The following is a 13,392-nucleotide window of genomic DNA, read 5'->3' as shown; positions in this document are numbered from 1 at the left end:
ATATATATATATATATACACACACACACATGTGTGTGTGTGTGTGTGTGTGTGTGAGTATATATCTTTGAATATCTTTGGTCTAGGCCATGTCTTATGAAGCTGAAGACTAGTTCATGTGTCTATTTTTCAACTAAATAAATACAAAATAAGTCATTTTCCTGAGGCTGCTGTCTAGGAAATGCCAGTGTCTGAGTGCCAAATCAGGTGGGAGACATTTTTTTGAATTGCTAAAGTCTGAAAAAATATAAAAGGCATATAACATTCTCTAGCTGGGTTCTTTCTATCAAACTAATTAAAGATAAATTACTCGCACTACTATCTGTCCATCTTGACATGAAAAGTAAATATTCAGTTTGCCTTAATGAAGACCCTGTGCCTTAGAATCACACCATCAGAATGCACATAATAATTTTCTTGGTATTCTTTACCTGCAGATAATAATAAGTAGTAAATTCTTTGTTAAATTAATTACATACTGGATTAATATACCTTTTTCTGCTGTCAATAAAAAAGCACTGTTTTAGCGGGTATACAGCTAAACAACAAATCTGTATGATCCATGGATTACAGACAGTAAAGACTTCTCAGTCAAAACGTAACTCCAAAGTAGTCATCTAAAGGCTTTGTCTTGTAAAATTATTTCTATATACCTTCATAGTACAATATATAGCTATACAGTACAAAATCAGGACCACATTGTAAACTACCATTTGATTATTATACTCACTTAAGTTATAGAAGTCATTAAGTTTTGTAAATACAATGAACCTGTCTGAGACTTGGAAAGAAATAATACATTAATGTTAATCTAGCTTAGTCATCTAGATGAAGGTACGTGTTTTTCTGAAGTTATCCTTATTTTGCTATTTCAATACTTAGAGACTGGAAAGGGTTAATTTGGAACATAGCTAAAATAACTTTAACTTTGTGATTTGGCATCAGTTACACAATGTCAGGTGTTATTAAAAGAACTGCAAGCAAACTGCTTTCACAATTTAACAAAGGTCATTCAACTGGAAAACTTTTCTAAACTCTTTCATAAAGCCTGGATACTAAGAGTTACAGTTGCACTTTTTTTATTCAATTTGGCCTTGGCTTTTCTTTCTTACAGCTACATCCTCAAATAGCATTACATACATTTAACAGGAAAAATGAGTGATGATTAACTGGGACAAAACATTAGTAAACAGTTATTCTACAGAGTAACTATTAAATCAAATTTTGTCAGTGAAAAAAATATGAATGACTAACTGCACACTAAATGGAAGTAGTAGACAGAACAATGAAATATCAAACATTCATGAATGTGCTCTGCCGTTGCTAATGCAAGGATTATTCTATCAACCTACACAAAACAATCAGAAACCACAGAGTGTAACACTGTTGTAATTTCCTTTATTGTAACAAGAATTAGGGAAAGAACAGTGCATCAAGTTATGAAGTGAGAGAATATCTGTTATATGCATTAAATAAAAACATACTCAATGCATGCTTCCTGATTTACCATGGCCAAGTTGTTGTTCATGTTATATTATTTGTTCATGTTATATTATTGATAACCCAGTTTATGGTATATAAAATATCATTTGGATACAGTGTGCCGTAGATGGTTAAATGAAGTTTCGTGCTCAAGAACACAAGGTAAAAATGCAAATATGCATTATCTTTTAATTTATGTTACATCTGTTAACCAGATAAGTGGACTAGCCAAATTACCCTTTTCTGTCATGACCTGGGCAAAGAAGACAGTCCGACTTGTGAATAGTCAGCTGCATCATGGAATGCAATTGCCTGGGTCCCCTTCAATATATACACATCACACCAAATGACATTTGATGACCTTTGATAAAATTCCTTAAATATAACTTCATTGACCATCTAATGTTTTCATTTATTAACCACAGCATAAACATCCATATAACAGTTAACTTATGGCAGCATGACCCTGCTCACCCCGACCAAGTAAGCAGCATCCTTACCTCCGCTCGCTTACTTATACTTGTCAAGCAACGTCCAACTGCTCACTTGCATTTTCCAACTCATTGAAATGAACCTCCAACATCAGAGGAGAAAGAGAAGAGGGACAAGCCTGGCCTCTTCCTTTTTCATCCATGTATTTTGCAAGTGCATTGATTTTATCATTCCTGCGTATTTCAAATGTATGTTCTGTTATATGGTCCTTAAGACTTCGTGTGGCCTTACCTACATAGAAGGAAGGACACTTTGTACAGGTAGCAAGGTACACCACATTAGAAGTAGAGTAGGTAGCATAACATTTAAATGTATATTTTACATTTCTTAATGGATGTATAAACTCAACACTATTTATGATGTCTTTACAACAGGAGAAGTTATAACAAGGAAAAGTATCTACTTTATGTGTTAGATTAATATTTTGTTGTTTCATGTCCTTATAACAAAGGCGTTTTTTAAGTTTGCACAGTTCCTGTAGGCAAGGTAGGGTCTATCCCCCACCAATTGTTTCAGCTCTGGCATATAGCCTAGTAATGTCCAATACTTAGATATAACATTTGTATTATCATTAGTTCTTCTACTAAACCTAGTTATGTAGCGTAAGGGACTTTGTTCCCCCACATAATCCCTAGGGGGCCTCTTTCTTTCTAAAATATGGTCTTGCATTACCCTGCCATAATTAACCACATCAATTTTTAAATTCTCAGGTATAGCTGCATCATAGCCTCTGTCTTTTAATTAATTTACCATTCGGTCCACCTGAGTTATACATGTTATACTATTTGTATTCAAGTGACTTGCCCTAAGTAGCTGATTCCTTATAGTGCTGTAAATATATGTGTTGCATGCATACTTGTTCCCAATCCCTCCACAATACACGCTCCAGAGACCTCAACCTTATTACCGCAAACAACAGAACAAGCTGGAGAGACAGGTTCATAACCCACAGACTGCCCATGCCATGGAATAGACTTGCCATACATGTCAAGCGGAGCGCCTCACTGGCCCTCTTCAAGAGAAATCTTGATGAGTGGATGGGAAATAGAAAATTCACCCCAGGGATCACTCCAGTGGCTCTACTTGACAGAGGCACTGGGAATTAAAGTCAGATGGCACAATGCCAGGGTAATACTATGCGATAGGGTTGTAAAGGCTCCAGGGCCATTAGCCTAGTACACACCTATGAACCTATGGGTGTACCTATTTGCATGTACATCCTTTTGAAAAACAGAATACTATAAAATGTATAACTCAGTACTTTCCCTTGTTATAATTGCTCCTGTTGTAAAGACATCAGAAATAGTGTTGAGTTTATACATCCACAAAAAAATGTAAAATATACATTTAAATGTTATGCCATCTGCTCTACTTCTAATGTGGTGCACCTTGTTCCCTGTACAAAGTGTCCTTCCTTCTATGGAGGTAAGTTCACATGAAGACTTAAGGATCGTATAAAAGAACATAAAGCTGAAATTTTCAGGAATGCTAAAACCAATGCACTTGCAAAACACATAGATGAAAAGGGAAGAGACCATGAATTTAAGTTTACCTTTATAAGCATTGGGCACAGGAGCATAAGAGGAGATGGACTGAATAACAGACTAGAGATGTTAGAGTATGAATGGATAGTGAGACTGCAAGCTGACTCCCAACCTGGTATTAATCCAGCTGTGAGCCTGAAACCTATACTAAAGAAAAGACAAATGCTGTTCATCTATTGTAAATGACTGATATATGCACTTTAATATACAAATATGTATACTTTTTATACATTTGTTATACTTTTTATAGTCTTAGAGTGCAAGGCTTAGTTTAGACAGGAAATATTTCATGTTTAAAATGTGTTTTATATCTTTAAATATGAATATGCAATTAATTGATTTTTTTTTTCTTTTGATTGGGCCATGTCATGAAGGTTGTAGTTTAAATGTATGTGAATAGCAGTTTGTTATGTAACACACTGAGGAAGGGCAGTGGCCTGAAAGCTTTGTGTATTCTAAATAAACAAGTTTGCTACTTACTATTACATTCTGATGAAGTTCTTGAAGTAAAAGGAATGGAAGCACTTAAAATCAACTCCTGGTGGTTCTTTTGGATGTATACAACAGTGACAGTGGTGTCTTCTCTTTCTTGGTTTTTAAGTTTTTAAGTGATTTCGTTTTGGTGTACTTACTATTACCCGCCTAGCGTTTCTGATCACTGGACTTTATTTATTTGGCATTTGCTAACCGGGTTAGTTTGACTGGGCAAAAGGCCCTTTTTCAGCAGAGACCCAAGGGGAAAATCTCCAAAAATAACACAAATAATAGAAGAATACAAAGAGTATTACATAACCAAAATTAATTACTATGAGTAAGTTGAATCAAAACTAAGCATACAAAGTACCAGGTATGATTGTAACAGATGCAGCAAGCAAAAGACAACATTCTAAAATGGTACAATATATACTAAAACTGTACAACATATACTAAAACTGTACAATATGTACTAAAACTGTACAACATATACTAAAACTGTACAACATATACTAAAACTGTACAATATATACTAAAACTGTACAACAACATATACTAAAACTGTACAACATATACTAAAACTGTACAACATATTCATAACTATAGAGAGCAATAGAGGTCAACAGGGTAGCTGAAAGCAATGGGAACAGTAGGTCCTTTAAGAACTGTGATATAAACAGGAGATTAAAACCATGTGTACAAGGCTAGTAGTGAACAGTCAACAAGTTAGGAAGCTCAGGGAGCAAAGGAATCTGTTAGCAGAGTATAAAGAAGCAGCCTAGAAGATGAGAGAATAGGATACAAAGTTTTAAAAGAGGGAAGTTATATTAACTCCCGTCACAGAGGGAGCAACTTTACAGTAAGTGAAAGCTACAGTATGTTAATTAGGGTCTTCAGCTTTACCTTGTTCATAGGTTCATAGGTAGGTACTAGGCTATCAGCCCAAGGGCCTAAGTAAGCCTAGCCAGCAAGGTTCCATGGTTTATGCCACCCAAGAAAGTTATTTTCCTGTGCCCCTATCGAGCAGAGTCACAGAAGTGAACCCCGGGGGTGTATTTCCTATTTCCCATCTACTCATCAAGATTTTTCTTGAAGAGTGCTAATGAGGAACTTTGCTTGACATAGATGGGTAGCTTGTTGAAGAGTACGGGAAGTCTCTGGGACAGGAATCTATCCCTCCAGCATGTCCTGTTTATTGTGGTGATAAGGTTTAGGTCCCTAGAGCATATAGCTCAGAGGGATTGGGATTTCTTTAGGTGTAGCATGTCCAACAGTTCTGGGTTTGACATAGCTTTATATGTTAGGCAGAGATCACCTCAGAGTAGGCGATATGCTATGGAGTAAAGCTGGAGTTTTTTGAGATGGTCAGTGTACGGCATCTGTTTGAGGCCAGTAATCCTTTTTGTGAGGTACTTCAGTGGCCTTTCCAGCTGCTGCAGATGTCTTGTGAGGTATATTCCAAAAGGGGCATTGTACTCCATAATGGGTCTAATAAGTGTCGAGTAGAGGGGAACAATGACCTATTTTTTCCTGGATGAGAACCCTTTTGTGATGAGGTGTGCCACATAGAAGGATTTCCTGACTAGTGTGGCAATTTGATTATCAAAGGAGAGACTACTGTCCACCTGGGTCCCAAGGTCTCTTATCACACATTCGGCGTTAAGTAGACTGCAGCCTATGTGGTAGTTCATGGATACAGAGTTTTTATCAAAGGGGATGACAATGCACATTTTGGCATTGAGCTTGAGGCCATGGCTCTGCCACAACGCATCTGTCTCAGTAAGGCCCTTCTGTAGGATGTCCACATCATTTGGGGACTCAACTATGGCTTCTAGTTTGCAGTCATCTGTGATCTTCATTAGCCAAAGGCCTTCTGTGTTAGCCTGTACTTCAGAGAAGTAGATACCAAACAGGAGAGGTCCGAGGACTGAACCCTGTGGTACTCTACTTGTCACTGGTTGAAGTCAGATTTGCAGTCTGCAACTTTTACAGTGTGGGTTTTGTCAGTGAGCCAATTGGCAGCCCATCTTGTGACGTAGGGATTTATAACTAGTTTAGTAAGTTTAGCTATAATTCCAGAATGGGGGGTGGTGTTGAAAGTCTTGGTGAGGTCAAGATAGGCTGTGTGAACCACCTTACCCTTGTCTACGGCTTTGGTAACAGCATCAAAGAAGTTGATCAGGTTCAGGAGTCATGACCTGCCTTTCACAAACCCGAACTGGGTGGGGTCCAGAGTTTGGAGGTTAGCAATGTCTTTGTTTATGAGTTCCATGATGATACATTTCCATGGCCTTACAGACCAGGTTCATAAGGATAATAGGGCAATAGTTTCCGGGATCAGTGGTGGCTCCCCCTTTGTGGAGTGGGATAACTGTTGCTGTGTGCCATTCAGTGGACACAAAGCCTGATGTGAGACTATGACTGAAAATGGTGCTTAGGTGGGGAGCCAGTTCATTCTGAAGTTCATGTAAAACGCAGCCTGGGATGTTGTCCAGTCCCATGGATGCTGTGTTTTTGGCTTTAGAGAGTGCAGCTTTTACCTGCGTAGTTGTGATTACAGGGACTCTGCATTCTTCCTGTATAGATATGGGCCCTTTAGGGGGTGAGAGGGGGTAAAATTAGCACTGAACCTATCTGCCATCAGTTGGTTCTGTAATTTTTGTGCCATTGTGCTGTAACTCAGAGCAGATCTGGGTGCTGCCATTGAGATTCTTGACATAGCTATAGAATGCCTTGTGGTTGTCCCTAGAATCAGTCGTGATTCTGTTTTCGTAGCTAGCTTTGGAGGATCTTATAAGGGATCTCAGCTTCTTACTGAGGCTGACCAGGGAACTCCTCCACTTATGGGATTTTACTCTCTTTTGCAACAGTTTCATCCTTCTGTTGTAGAGTTCGTTTATGGCAGGGGACCGACAGATTGGCTTCTTTTGTTTTGAAGGATAACGTCTTGGTTCTGTTGGGGATAACATGATCCATGCACTCATGTAAGTGCTTATAGAGTGCATATGTGTAGGATTTAGCAATTGTAACTGTATTGTCCATCTGCATGGGTGCCATGAAGTTCGCCACTTCTGTCTTAAGAAGCATGAAGTTGGCTTTGGAGAATTTTTTTACCATGGTTTCCTTAATGGGGGGTGGGTGCGGGATGTGGATATCTAGGGTGATTAGCTTATGATCGGATCTGACCAATGAGGAGTTGACTTCAGGTGTGGAACACCGGTCATTCATGTTGGTAATGACTAGGTCTAGGATATTTTTGCCCCTGGTGGGGGTGTGGATAAGTTGATCCAGGGCATTGGAATTTATGAATTCCAGAAAGCATTCAGCAAAGGAGTTGGTACATGAGCAGTTTTCCAAATAATGGTGGGGTAGTTGAAATCGCCCATTATTAGCGTGTTTGGTTGAACCCTAATATTTTCCAGTATATCAAAAAAAGAGGAGTGGGAATCCTGGGGCATGGTGGGGGATCTGTAGCAAGCTGAAATTTGGAATGCAGTTTTGTCCAGAGTTTGTTGCACTTGGATAACCTTGGATGCATTATGCTGAGCAACTAGCCTGGAAGTGTGGATATCCTTAAAGAATATGGACACACCTCCACCTTTGGTGTTCCGGTCCAGGTTAGGTGGCCGAAAAGTGTGGTATGAGGTAATGCGGGGGTGCTCTCTGAAGCCTTGGACCAGGTCTCAGTCACTGCACATATATCGATGTTCGCCATTTTAAGGAGTGTCTCGAGGGAGTGCATTTTGAGATTTAGACTTCTAGCATTGAGTAGCATTACCCTCAGTTTTTGCTTGCCTGTTCCTGTTTTGATGGTGAAATTGTCATTTGAGCCTTGCCTAAAAAAGGCACTATAGGGGCAGCAAGAGCCATAGTCAGTATCCGGAATCCCAGGTGTGACAGGTGCAGGCCATCTCTGGGAAAGCATCATAGTCTGTCGACCATATTGCCCCAGGCAGACAGATACTGGATACCCTTAGAATGACACCAGAAGCTTAGCCAATTGTTGAAGCCAATCATTTTGTCCTTGTACTGCAGTATCATTCCGGGCGATGGCAGCATGCTACTCAGGGCTAGGGTCATACCTGCCTGGGCCACAAGATTGGAGAGCTCTTCTATGTCTCTTTTCATGTAGTCCAGGGAGGTATTTCTCAGGTCATTCACACCAACATGGACAATGACAGATTCATATTTGTACTTGTTGTTGAGTGACCTGAGTGCATGGGTTATGTGGCAGATCTTGGCACCCAACAGGCAGCTGACAGTAACCTTCACCTTGTTTAGGCTGATGAGTGGGACATCAGCGTGCCTGACTATACAGTCACCTATGACTAGTGTGTTGGGTGTGTTGTTTTGCCTTATGGGCCATGGTTGAGTGGCATACTGAGTCTGTGGGCTATGTGCTATTTGGGTTTTGTTGGGGGGTGGAGGTTTCTTACATTTCTGCTTTGGAGGTCTCTGTTGCTTGAGTAGATTATTATTGATAGCCACCGAGAATGTTTTTATGTTTCTATGTGTGGATTTTGGTGGTGTAGGTTTAGTGGGACTATGTGGGGCTAGAACCGGGAATGGCTGCTTGCCAAGAATACACTCTAACCACTACACTATTGCAGTACTTGTGATGTGATGAGTATGGTGTAGTGCAGGTGTTTACCTTCTCCTCTTGACTGTCAAGTTCAGTCTTGGTTGGAGAGAGCTTTAACTCCAGTTTGGCTAGATACGTGCATATCTCACTGGTTGTAGTGTTGGGTGGTAGGAGGAGGGGGTTGTCTGTGTACATGAAGCAGTTGCTACATTGCCCCAAGATGCCCAGATTCATCAGATAGACAGGAAAGAACACTGGGAGCTGACCCTTGCACATGCCTGAATAAAAAACTATTTTCCTCTAGACAAGTGAGGAACGTAAGGACAAAAACTGTTTTCCTTTATGTAATGAGGAAGACTGAGTGCTGTGGTAATTTGTGGCTTATTTAGTGCTTACAACAAGTTCTGAACAAGTGCTGAGCACAAATAACCAAATTCAAGTGCTAAAACTAAGAATCTGTATCTGAACTAGACTAGTTACAGGAAAGAAACAAGTGCAAATGCGGGCTTTTAAATCAGAAAGTTGAAAGAGATGGAAAAATTGCCCAAATGGCCAATAACTACAATTTCCAGGCCAGAAACCACTCCTTGTATGGTAGATAGGTTACCTAGTGCTTACCACTTCCACTGATAAGTTAGCAGGCTTCCCTCCAACACAGAAAGGCTTGGGGGCCTCAGGAGCTTACAAACAGTCCTGGATACAGCAAATCTGTATCTGAACTAGACTAGTTACAGGAAGAGGAAGAACAAGTGCAAATGCGGGCTTTTAAATCAGGAAGTTAAGAGAGTTGGAAAAACTGCCCAAATGGCCAATAACTACAATTTCTGGACCAGAACCACTCCTTATGTGGTAGATAGGTTACCTAGTGCTTACCACTCCCACTGATAAGCTAGCAGGCTTCCTTCCAACACAGACAGGCTTGGGGGGCTCAGAAGCTTACAAACAGTTCTGGATATAGCAAATCTGTATCTGGACTAGACTAGTTACAGGAAAGTAAGGAAATAAGTGTAAATTTTTTCCTTACAGTTAAGCAGAACACAGGGAGATTCTAGCAAAGTTTTTTTTGTAAAGGAAAGGGAGGGAGGAGAAGTAGAAGATAACTCAAGGTTAGGAAACTAAGTGGGCTGGCCTTCTCATATGTTCTCTCTGTATTAGGTAGAATGAGCTAATGACACTAGATTGGGAGGAGTGTCCCAGATCAAATTTACAGTAGGGGTGGCCAACTGCAAAGCCACCAAGTATAACAACAACACACCAACAGGGAGGGAGGCTGAGGAACAATACTAAAGCTAGTAGCCTACACTCTTTTAGGCAGTAAACACTACAGAAATATTTATCACAGCAGAAGAACAGCAGTGAGCCACAAAATGAAAATTTTAAAAAGATAAAGGAGGCAGGAGACTCTACAGAATGTTTTTAACTGCAAACAAATCAGTTATATGATACACTCCTTGGTAGGAAATCAGAACAAATAAATAGGTGCTTAACAAGTACAGAAAAGTTCCCGTTAATACCTTTCACACAGTGAAACTAGCTAAAAAGCTTTACAAACAGTGTGAAAGTAAAAAACTTATTTATCAGGCCCTGTAAGGCAGACAATTTTAGTTTAACTGTGCAGATTAGTTAATAGCAATAAAATACAGTAAAAAGTATGCAGCAGGCAATAAAAAGTGCTATATGTTTGTGAGCATTGTGTGCCTGGAGAGACAGTTAACCTCAGAGCTGGTCCTAGCTGTTTTTCATTGAAGTGAGCTTTCTGCCTGAAGTATTAAGTTAGGGAATATTGTACGTTTGTGATAAGTGCAATTATTAGAAAAGCTACAAAAACAGACTTGCTTCAATCTACATTTTCTTCACAATAGTGTAAGAAACTACTCTCATCTCACCTTATTAAAAAGCCCATCATTTATGTACAAAGTTAAGTATGAGCCAGTCTACTTGGCCAAAACTGAGACAGCAGCGCAATTACAAACTGAACTGTAATTCCCTTAAAAAGGTACTGGAACATACAAATCAACCTATATTTGCTACACAATAAGGTTAGTGATCAGTATGTCTTAAAACGGAAGCTGCATATTACTCAATGTTAAAAACCACAGACAACAACATTCACTTAAGCAGGCAAGTCACACTCAGGCTACCCCGGTAATGAAATGTTAATAAATTAAATAAATAAAATCAGCAGAATCCATTGATAAAATGAAATATACTCAGCAGAAAATGGATACATGACTGTATTCAAATGCAACTATTTAAATAAAAAAGAAGTGTTCAGCACCATCTTTTTCCACCCTTCTACATCTTCTCCCAGCTAAATCTGTTAACTCAACCAGTCAAGGACAATTTAGAGCAGAATCAGGAATGAATCCAGAATTAATTCGGGACACTTTAAATATGGCCACTATTACATTAATACACATTTTTTGAAACAACAAGTTTATAATTCTAATTATTGTCATTTAAGTGTAATTCACTTTCTTATGCTCATCGTTTCTGGCCCTTCTCCTGTATTTACTTACACCCTCTCACCACATGTTTACTACCCGTAATTCTTTACTAAGTCAGAGTATTTTATAATTCTTAAGTCCTCCTCTTTCTTCTTTTTCTGTTGTCTCCCCCTCCCCCCCCCAAATACACAAGCTCCTTCCTCCAGTTGTTCTTTCCATAAGGTCTCTAGCGTACCATACTAATTGAGCTCAGGGTACTTTTATTTGTTTTTAGTGCATCAGATTCCCTCCAGCCACTATTTGTAATATGTTATACCAAAATAAGCATGTTTACCTCACTGTTCCTCATGGTGCTTTGTATGGCTACATTTGCTAATGTTTACGCAGTATAACATTGTATATACCACTATTTTGAATGTACTATTCATGCTAACAGTACATCGCAGTGCTAATCTTATTATGTTTATATTGAATATTATACGGATGATCAAAGTTATAAATTACACTAATTAAATAATGTGCATATAAATCTATGCATATCTTTGTTAATTAGTATAGACGTATGCGTGTATCTTTTTTCCTCAGTCATAGCAGTTTCCATGTATTCCTTTGTATATATACCTATTTCATCTTTGTAAAATTTGTTCACAGTGGACACTCTTTATAATAATTCATGTAAAAGTAGAGGGAGCTTTTCTTTCCAGTCTAACAGTTTTATTCAGCTGGACCTCTGTAGGGATAAAGATGAACAGGAATGCATAGGTTTTTGCAAGTAAAACAGGGTCTACTTAATGTATTTTTACATTTGAAATAAAATGTTTAAATCAGACTCTTAGTTGCTGAAGCTGCAAGATTAACTTAGATGCTTACATTACAACATATGAGCTGTATTTATACTTTTTCCTCTAAATGTTTCACTGCCTCTCAGATATAGTGGCATTATGGTTTATTACTTCTTCAAATCAAAGCTTTTAAGACAGGTGAACCTTTGTTCATATCAGAATTTCTTGTAACAATGGACTCAAAGTAAACAAGGCAGTAGAATATTATACACCAGTGATTTGTTTGATAATTCAGATCGCACAACATACATTTTCAGAAAAGAAAGCTGAACTGGCTCGTATACTGTGATGCCGATTAGCTGTAATTGCAGTATATGAGCCAATCCAAAATTGTAAAGCGGAGACACCATTGTTCAATGCAGAACTGCAGAACAGTAGGCTAAGTTCATCTGAAATGCGGAGCATTCTGTACAATCTGGAGCACTTAGATGCTCATACTGGTAGTAGCTACAGACCTCTGTTGACAGCTTGCAAAGTAAGGTATAGCCTGTCCATTTTGTTCCTTTGTAACGTAATTATAAGTTGCATTCAAGAGATATTCATCATACTGCCTTGTATGGACTTCACCTTTCATTTTATCTATCTGTTTCTTGCTTAAGTCTATGTCAGTAGTCACCTTACTGACTCTTACAACTGACTTTCCTCAATCCCCCTAAACATGTATTTAGGGTATGTACTGCTTCTATGCAAAAACCTATTAGCCTGTACATCTTTTATAAATATACATGTAGACAGTTTTATCCATTGTTTACCAATCAAAATGTCCAAAAAACTAATCTCTACTAGGGAAAACTTTAACTTAAATTTCAAGAAGCTTGTAGTATTATATAAAAAAATATTATATCAAGCTCCATTCATCACTCTTCCATATCATAAAGGTGTCATTCACAAAGTGTCTGTAGAGCATAACATTTTCTGTATAAGTAATAGATGGATCAAACACACAGGTATTTTACCAATGATTTAAAGCAATATCTGCATATTTATTAGCGGCTGATGTCCCTATTGCTACCCCAGCATCTGATGATAGAGGGTATTATCAAACATGAATACATTACTAGTTAAAACTAATTTCATGAGACTACATATAGCTTTATTCTTTTTGCCCGTATAGTCAGTATTGTCAACCATATGTTTCTTAATGGTATCTATACCATATTGATTTGGTATGACTGTAAATAGTGAGCTCACCTCCAGTGTAAACAACATATAGTTATGTGTATCATTCACTTCATGCCATCCAAACAAGCAGGTTGACCCTCCATCTTGGTACTGGACTTTGCACTAAACAAACAGGAAGATACGAAGGAAAGGGCAACACAAGCTTTAGCAGTTTAAGAAGAACCTTAAGTAGGATCTTTTAGTGCCCTCTAGTATAAAAAGCCTCCAAAGAAAATCGGTAGTAAGAGCAGGTAGAAAGCCCGGAGCAACGCTAGATGATTTGTTAGGTACTTTAAGACATAGAGAAAATAATGAGGAGGAAAAACTGTTTAAATAGCAAAATAGGAGCATCTTCACAAAATGATAGAG

The sequence above is a fragment of the Protopterus annectens genome, chromosome 12.part0 (genome assembly GCF_019279795.1).
Source record: "Protopterus annectens isolate FY-2018-M chromosome 12.part0, PAN1.0, whole genome shotgun sequence".
Classification (NCBI taxonomy): domain Eukaryota; kingdom Metazoa; phylum Chordata; order Ceratodontiformes; family Protopteridae; genus Protopterus; species Protopterus annectens.
The sequence above is the reverse complement of the archived record's forward strand: the minus strand, read 5'-3'. Positions refer to the sequence as shown.